The sequence below is a fragment of the Pelobates fuscus genome, chromosome 4 (assembly GCF_036172605.1).
Source record: "Pelobates fuscus isolate aPelFus1 chromosome 4, aPelFus1.pri, whole genome shotgun sequence".
NCBI classification, from domain to species: domain Eukaryota; kingdom Metazoa; phylum Chordata; class Amphibia; order Anura; family Pelobatidae; genus Pelobates; species Pelobates fuscus.
In genome coordinates this window covers 114003540-114013563 of record NC_086320.1, presented here as the reverse complement: position 1 = coordinate 114013563, position 10024 = coordinate 114003540, and positions in this window count along the sequence as shown.

The window sequence follows — 10024 nt, the reverse complement described above, 5'->3', positions numbered from 1 at the left end:
ATCTCTTCCCATCCCTGATCCACATGGATCAAACGGGCTTCATTCCCAGAAGAGAGGTGAGGGATAGCACTCTGACTTTTTTCCATCCAACATCAGGCGATGAAGATGGGAGAATGCCTTCTGCTGCTGTCGACCAACGCGGAGAAGGCGTTCGACCGAGTAAACTGGCAGTATATGATGGCCACGCTGAGGGAAATGGGACTGGGTCAAAAGCTCTTAACGTGGATCACCTCCATATACAGCAAACCGAGGGCAGCTGTGAAGGTCAACGGGGCGCGAACAGTAGATTTTGAGATAAAAAACAGAACGCGACAAGGGTGTCCACTCTCCCCATTGCTGTTCACCATGTCACTAGAACCACTCCTCCAGCCGATTCACCTGAACCCGGACATTAGGGGATACAAGGGACCAGGAGTGACCCACAAAGTAACGGCTTACGCCAACGACTTGCTTTTTTCGTCAAACAACCGCGATTAACTCTCCCAAACCTTCTAGTGGAGTTCGAACGTTTTGGCAGAATGTCCGGGTTCAAGCTCAACCTGACGAAATGTGAGGTACTGAATTTAACATTCCCTACTGAGGAATATCTAGCACTGGATTCACAATTTGAATTCCAATGGTGTTACGGCAATATGAAATACCTGGACGTATGGGTTACCACAGATCCCAAACAACTATACGAACAAAACTTCCAACCCATGTTGCAAAAGATAACAGCAGACTTAGTTAGATGGGCTCTCCCACACATAACCTGGCACGGGCGCATAGCAGTGCTCAAAATGAATGTGCTACCAAGAGTTCTCTACCCCTCACACCACCGGCCACATTCTTCTCCTCACTAAAATCAGCAGTCATACGATACACCTGGTGAGGCAAAAGATCCCGACTTAGGCACGACATATTATGCCTCCCAAGGTATAATGGTGGACTGGCATTGCCAGATTTTAGAACATACCACCAGGCTACGGTACTACAGCGCCGCATTCTTGATTGGCACTCGAAACCCCCACACAAACACTGGGTAACGCTGGATAAAGCAGCCAACAAAAAAGCACTGGAAATGATGATTTGGGGGGTGTGGGGAACGGGGACCGAGAGACCTAGAGGTGGGCAAGGGACCAGTTGCACAAACACTACGCGGATGGCAATCGTTAAGAGCACAGTCACATATTTCGCCAACACCTAGCCCCCTTCTACCGGTGACGCAGAACAGCAAAATTGGCAGAGGGCTGTCAGGTAGGGCATGGAACTTCCTGGGTGCCGGAGACTATATCCCCATAAAAAGTTCCTTAAGATTGGCGGAATACGGGACCTGGAATCAATGCTGGAGGGCAGACCACGTACCGCTCTAGCCACTCTTAGATATATGCAACTGAAACAACACTATACCACGCTCACACATAGAGAACGCCTGCATAGGAAATTAACGTGGTTCAAGGGGCTTTGTGAACAGGGCTCTGGGCTTGAGCATGCAGTATCCACGCTATACCAACACCTGGTTACGAATGTGTAGCGGAGTAGAGGTATTATCCAAGGTATCTCCGCTGGTAGACAGGAAAGGTAATCCAAGACAGGTACAAGACAGGTAGCGTAGTTACAATCCCTTCCCTCCAAGAACTAGACGACACATAGCTTGGAGGTCAACTGAGGCTTTAATCACACACTTCCAGTATTTATGGGATTTCCCATGCAAGGGGTTTCCCTACAGACATTTCAGGGGTTATACAGTGGAGGACTACATGGGAAACTGAACAATGTGGATATCTCTCCCAGAAGCCCCTGCTGCACGCGAGGGATACTCCCACTAGAATACACAGTTAAGTGGATTATCCCTCGGTGCAGCAGAACATACAATTTACATTAAAATGCATAACTCTTATAATATTCGTCTGATTCAAACGAATAGACGTTCGGTAGATAGCTGGAGTCTGAGTGTACATTTCGTGAAAGTACCGCTCAGATCCCAGCATAAATAACCGAACGCTGCACGAAACCAACATTCCATTCAAGTTACATTCAAACTACCGATCAACTGTAGGGGACCACTTTACCGAAGGACCGGGGCTCCCGAACGGCTTGGAAGTCCAGCGGTATTCGTGCCGCCGACTAGCCGATTTTAGTTCCAGGCACTCGACGACCAAATACCGCTGGGCTAACAAAGGATCCAAGATGGCCGACCGCCGCATGGTCGGTAGTCGAAAGACGGCCACCCTGAATCCTCTTAATTTATCGATTGCAACAATGTTGCAATCCTTAATGGGAGCCACACAACCTCCTGTGTGTGGTCTCCCTTCGGTAGTTTGTTCGTTTCACGAACAGAGATGAAATTCACTGTTCGTGAAACGATTACATGAATGCTGACGGGTTTTTATGCCGCCAGCATACGAACGCCATAGACCTGAGCCACACATTATGCATGCATACACTTGGTTCTTAAAGTGGTACATACATATTCAAATAAACACAGTTTAAAAGTGGCTGTTGCTGCCACAGAATGGCTGAACAGACAACAGTACATTCCGGAGACAGTGGGAGGAATCACTCAGTATAACATTCACAACAGCGCAATGGGACAAAGCACTCATGTGGCAACATAAGAGCTCCGTGAGCTCCCACTATCAGGAGGTTAATTATAAATTGATTTCCTTCTGGTATGGAACGCCAACAGTACTACATCAAATCTTCCAGACAGTACCACCGACGTGTTGGAGATGCCAAGCGGAAAGAGGCACACTGCTACACATCTTCCAGACAGTTCCCATGGTGGGAATGCCAAGACATAGCCTCTTACTGGGAAATGATAAAAAAAGAGATATATCTCTGGTGTTGGGGGATGTTCCGGACTGGTCAGCAGAACTAGCACTCCTACATATTTCCCAGCAACCTATATCAAGCTATAAAAAAATCAATCTTGCACCACATGCTGAATGCGGCCAAGGCAGCCATACCAGCCTATTGGAAAAAAACAGAAGTCCCGACAAGGAAGGAGTGGATCAGGCGGATATAGGACATTCAGGGTGCAGAGTCGCTCCACGCCTCCCTGACAGGAAGGGAAACTAAACACGTGGAAACCTGGCAACCGTGGTTTATATATGTCTCTCGACATCACCGGAATGGAGGAGAACCTGGAGCCAAGGGCGATATGCGGGTGGACCCGGGCCCCTCTTAGCGTGGTGTCTGTCTTATCTCCCACCCCACCTGTTCTCTCCTTTTCTCCCTATCTTATTCCCCACCTCCTTACCCCCTCACACTTGCCCCCCCCCCTCGTACTCACACTGTGATTAAGACGATTTGAGGAACACTAGACACAGAGGGGGGAACCCCACTTTTCATTCCACATCCCACCAAATATGTATCACATCCTATCCATAACGCAACACACAAACACTCCACCCTCCAGACCACTTACACCAACAGATGATACAGAACACACACATACATAATATACCAACTGTAGAACACGGCAAGCAAGATACCTATAAGGACAACAACATCATCCCTGACCACTTTCGACACCACTTACATAACTCTCAAAATAAGGATAACTGTAATCTTCCCCATTAGGCCGCATACAAGGGAAACTAATCAAAATGAAACATAATGGCACATTAAAGGGGACCAAAAAAAAAAGCACTGCCATATAGCACCTAGTCAGAATGGCGTGAAACAAGCATGCCCCCGCCATCCCGCTAATATGGGCTTATCTGGAGTATGTGCAACATCATTAGGCTCTCACAGACCAGTCATAACCTGCATTAACCCACTTACCCATTTTCAAAAGTTACATATACCCATCTTGGACCTATATGTACCACTTCCAGGTACCCGTGGGCCGACATTAGCCTACAGAGATTTGTCAATGTCTCGTACATGGTCATAAAGCAACATTTTTATATATAATATCTTGAACCAGACCGGTATTCCGGTGCGAATCTGACTAGCACCTGACATAGCATGATCGCATAGTACTCTAAAAGCAAGAAGCGATGCAGTTACAAATTTATTTCTTTGAATTGTCTGAACAACGTTATTTTTGTTTATTTCCTTGCACGTACCTATAACGGTAGAACCGGCCTGCCTTATGTGTAATCACTAGTGCAGGCCAGAGTACCGTTGCCCCGGTGGTTCTGAAGCGACAGAATATCCTAGATAACTTACAGGAATAGATTTTATAAATGTACAGAGCTTAGTTAAGCAACGGAGGAACACCACAGTCACAATTGCTCATCCCACATTACCTGTCCTCCGTAAAACTACATCTAACTACGCTTGCCACGCTCTAGATATTAGACTCTCCCACCGGCCCTAATGCAATGTTTAGGCCATTACAGGGCTTTGAGCCAGGCATCTACAGGGGAAAGTAATTGCTCTGATCTGGCTGACTGATCGCTCCATTTAGCAACACACCACAAGAGTGCACTGAAGTACACTGCTCATCGAGGCGTCTTAAGCACAGCCCACATCCATATGTATGAAAGTCTCGTTAAAGCTTTAACCGTTTAAATCTTAACAGTTCTTAACTTTGTTCTACATCTTTATTGAATGTGCATTGTATTTTTCAGGAGTCACTTAAAACAAAAATTGGGCATTGTATCTCTATGGCTTGTCATACAGCAATGATGTTTACTGTTATATAGCGGGTGCCGACTGTTGTGACATGGCACGAGTACATGTGAATGTTAATCCTCCATATGCACTCGAAAGTAAAGAATTTCAAAAATATGCAGCTGACAACACTGTTAAGCTGGAATGTACCTACATATTTAGATTTAATTACTTTTCATAACTAGTCTAGCAACGACAAGCGCAGATGGTTTTTTCATTTGTTTTACATTTGTTTAATTCATTTAACTCTTGATGATACAATCATTTAGTTAAAACTACCTTTATAACTGTTATTTTATGCGTGCTATTAACCTATTGAAAAGTTTGCTTAATATAAAATATAAAATGAGGCTGTCATTCGACGGAGATGTACTATTGTGTTAAAGCGAACCCACTCTGTACAAATACTGTGCATCCCCTCTTCTTTATTCTGTACCCCATTTAACTCCTGCCTCAATAAAAGAAAGATTGACAAAAAAAAAGCACTAATCATATGTGCTGCAGGCCCCAAGTCCAAGGATGGGATAACAGCCGAGAGTGATCACAAGATTAGGGGACAGAAGCTCTGGCATCCCTCAGGGGAACTCGAGGTTTGGGACTGTCATGCCTTAACTACCGCTAATTCCTTGTCTCTTCCGGGTTGACGGAGCTTAGCCACACCCCCTTCTCTGACGCGGTCTCTCCGCGCTACATAATGCGACCGCGCCAGATACAAGACGCTGGATTATTGAACAGCGTTACCGCAATATCAAACCGGCTAAAGATTCTCTGCAACCTCTACTTGTGAACCGAACCGGACTGGAAATCTACATACCCTCCTTCTCCTCTCCTCGACCACGGCTAGTATCTGGACCTTCCTCATCCTGTTTGAGAAACTTCCCTCCCCGGAGGAGAACTCCGGGAACCTGAATTTCAACCTTGGAAGCTAAGTCAATTGTTATATCTGTAATAGGAGCTTACCTGCTCTCAAGCCCGCTAAGCATTCCTGCTACAGCCTGCTCTCAAGTCCGCTAAGCATTCATGCTAAATCCTGCTCTCAGGCCTGCCATCTCTAACTCCAAAACAAATCACTCCTGCTTCAACTTAATTTCTAATTTCCTCCGTTCCCATAAAACTTGCTGCTTACTCTGTTTAAACAAACAGCAAAGTAATTAAAGATACAGTACCTGTACTATCCATAATTGAATACACAGTTCCTATTCTATTCTCTAAGTATCCTAGTCAACAATCTAAGTCCTAAGAGATCTGCAGTTGTGCTCCATATCAATATATGTAAGCATTACAGAATAATCCAGCCTTTGTAATGGATCCAGCAGATTTCGATTCTAAATTTACTATGCTGAATCAAAGAGTCGATACACTTGCCCAAGGCATGCAAGACCTACAGGTTACAAATAAACGGATTCTTATTTATGTCAGAGACTTACAAACACATACTCCTCATACTGTTATGCACTCAGCTAGCGACCCTGCTGTCTGTAATCTCGTAAAGTTTTCTGGAGATCGATCCAAATACAGGGAGTTTCTTAATTCCTGCAAATTATTAATCGCTTTAAAACCTAGATCTTATCCCACTGAAAGATCTAAGGTTTGTTCAGTTATCTCCTTTCTAAGAGGTGAACCTATGGCGTGGGCCCATTCTTTCTTGGAAAATGACGACCCCATCTTAGACTCATTGGATGAATTTTTTGAAGCCATATCTCTTCTTTATGAAGATCCCAACAAACAATCTACAGCTGATTTAACCATTAGAACCTTACATCAAAAACATAGACCTGTCAAAGACGACATTGCTGAATTTAAAAGATGGGCAATAGAAACTCAATGGAATGACATAACCCTGCGCAACCAGTTTCGAATTGGGTTATCCGAAGCAGTAAAGGATGAACTTTCTAGAACTCAACTCCCTACTACATTAAATGCGCTGATTCAACTATCAATCAGCATTGACAGAAGACTTAGAGAAAGAAAGGCCGAAAAAGCTTTCTCGAGTTCATTATGGAAAAAAACATTCAGTCCTTCAAAAACAACTGAAAAACCATCATTACAAACTGAACCTATGGAAATAGGGGTAATAAGAAGTCCTCTCCAGGCCCGTTGCTACCGGACAGGCAAACCAAGCAACTGCTTGGGGCCCCGAGCTGGCCCGGGGCCCCAAGCAGAGCCGGCAGGGCCGCCATCAGGGCATGACAACCGCAACGGTTGTCATGGGCCCGGCGGTCCTGGGGGGCCCGGACTGCTCAGGTCGTCCGGGCCCCACATTCAGTGGGTACATACCGGGTCGCAGGGGGCCCTGCGACCCCGGTATGTACCCACTGGGCAAGCCTCTTCTCCTGGGGGGCCCAGCAGCCGGTCACCTCAGGGCCCCCCAGAGGCTGGCCCTGCTGACACCCGGCGGGCACGCGAGGGAGCACTCTCCCTGGCTGAGTGCTTCCTCTTCAGCTCCCTCGCGCACCGTACTGATGCCGGAGCCGGAAGATGATGTCATCTTCTGGCTCCGGCATCAGTACGCGGCGCACGAGGGAGCTGAAGAGGAAGCACTCAGCCAGGGAGAGTGCTCCCTCGCGCGCCCGCCGGGTGTCAGGGACAGGGAGGACATTTCAGTGAGTGGGGGTGGGGGAGAGGGAGGGAGGAAATTTGAGGGGGGAGGGGGGAGGAGAGGAGGGGGAGGGGGAGGGATGGAGGAAGGAATTTTGAGGGGGGAGGGAGGAAATTTGAGGGGGGAGGGAGGAAATTTGAGTGGGTGGGGGGGGAAAGGGAGGAAATTTGAGTGGGTGGGGGGGAGAAGGAGGAAATTTGAGTGGGTGGGTGGGGGGAAGAGGGAGGAAATTTGAGTGGGTGGGGGGAGAGGGAGGAAATTTGAGTGGGTGGGAGGGAGAGGGAGGACATTTGAGTGGGTGGGGGAGAGAGGGAGGAAATTTGAGTGGGTGGCGGGGAGAGGGAGGGAGGAAATTTGAGGGAGTGGGGGGAGAGGGAGGGAGGAAATTTGAGGGAGTGGGGGAGAGGGAGGGAGGACATTTGAGGGAGGGGGGGGAGAGGGAGGGAGGAAATTTGGGGGGGGAGGAAGGGAGGAAATTTGAGGGGGGAGAGGAAGGAAATTTGAGGGAGGGGGGAGAGGAAGGAAATTTGAGGGAGGGGGAGAGGAAGGAAATTTGAGGGAGGGGGAGAGGAAGGAAATTTGAGGGGGGAGGGAGGAAGGAAACTTGAGGGGGGGAGGGAGGAAGGAAATTGGAGGGGGAGGAAGTAAATTGGAGGGGGGGAGAAGGAAGGAAATTGGAGGGGGGAGAAGGCAATGAGAGGGAGGGGGAGAAGAAGGAAATTGGAGAGGGGGGAGAAGAAGGAAATTGACGGGGGTAGGGGGAGAGATTGACATCCATCACACATACACACACACAATGCACCCCTTGCACACAGAAAAACACACAATGCATTACACACAGACACACATACACAAGCAATGCATCCCTTACACACAGCAACACACAAAGCACCCCTTGCACACAGAAAAACACACAATGCATTACACACAGACACACATACACAAGCAATGCATCCCTTACACACAGCAACACACAATGCACCCCTTCCACACACTCAGTGCATCCCTTACAGCAGTGTTTCCCAACCCAGTCCTCAAGGCACACCTACCAGTCCAGGATTTAGGGGTGACCCAGTTGTGTCTAAGGTGTTTTCTTTTTTTTCTAAAAACACCTTAGACAAAACTGGGTAATCCTTAAATCCTGGACTGGTAGGTGTGCCTTGAGGACTGGGTTGGGAAACACTGCCTTACAGACACACACACTGCATCCCATACATACACAAACTCACCTTGCAGCCCTAACACATACAAACACAGATTCACACAATGCATTCCTTACACACATCAGGACATCCCCCCCCCCACACACACACCCCTGTGAACAAACTCATTGGTGGAACATGAAGGTGGACCCTGGGACCCAGACCTTGAGCTGTGTAAATGGCCCTCAAAAAATGGAGCTGCTTCCCGTTCTCCCAGAACATTGATTTTTGTGACCACAGTTACAAACCGCCTCCAGAGAGCCTGTTCTACACCAGACCAGTGGAGCCAGACGGCAGCTGAAGCCCATCATCATCCTCATCTGGTTGTAAGTAGGCAATCTAGTATATTATTCGTGGCACTAATCTCTAATTTACCTCACATTAAAGGGACACTATAGTCCCCAGAACCACTGCAGCTTAATGTAGTTGTTCTGGTGTCTATAGCCTGTCCCTGCAGGCCTTTTATTGTAAACACGGCGGCACTGCAGCACTGTGTTAGTTAACATGGCAGATCATATGGGTGGGGCACTGGGATGTCACATGGGGGGCGGCAAACTTTACTTTTGCCTAGGGCGGCAAAAATCCTTGCACCGGCCCTGCAGACACTGCATCCCTGTGGGCGGACTCGGGGGGGGGGGGGAAGGACCCGGGTGCAGGCGCCGGGGGGCCCAGATCTTGAGCGTGCATGTGGGGGGTGGGGGGGTTGGAGTTTGGGGGGGCCTCCATGTCCGTTTTGCTTGGGGCCCCCAAATTCCTTCAAACGGCCCTGGTCCTCTCACTCTAGAAGAGAAAACCAGAAGACGTCTACTAAACATCTGCATGTATTGTGCCTCGCAAGATCATTTGATCCCAGATTGCCCCTTATTGAAACGGCCAAAAGGCGGTAAGCATGCTCATACCACTTTTATACTAAGTGCACTTCCCTCCAAATCAACCACTCAATTCTCCTCTATTTCTCTCATATTACAGTGGGACAAAGAAAGAATTACGACTGAAGCCATTATTGATTCTGGTGCAAACGGGGTGTTCATCGATTCATCCTTTGTAACAAAAAATAAAATTCCTTGTGTTTGCAAAAGCACTTCTGTTTCTGTCAGAGTGAATGAAACCATTCCTGTCAGAGTAACCACTAATCATACTCATACTAATTATCTTATATTCGATGTTATCTCATCACCTTTTTATCCGGTCATACTAGGAATCAACTGGTTAAGGAACCACAACCCACAAATTACTTGGTCTCCCTTCTCTCTCACCTTTAGCTCTGCTTATTGTAAAGAAACATGCTTACAACATATTCCAATATTTCAGGTTATTGAAGAACCAATTATACCTTCCTGTTATTCTGAGTTCTCAGATGTTTTCAGTAAAAAGGAAGCAGAAACACTCCCACCTCATCGTCCCTACGATTGTCCTCAAGATCCTCTTCATCCAGTTGCCTTTTTCTCACTTTCAATGTCTCCTGCCGAAAAAAACTACCCTGTAGGAGAAAAAGAACTATTGAGTATAAAAGCAGCCTTAGAAACCTGGCGACATCTTCTTGAAGGAACACAAACTCCTATAATGGTTTATACTGACCACAAAACCCTTGAATATCTTCACTCCAACAAGACTCTCT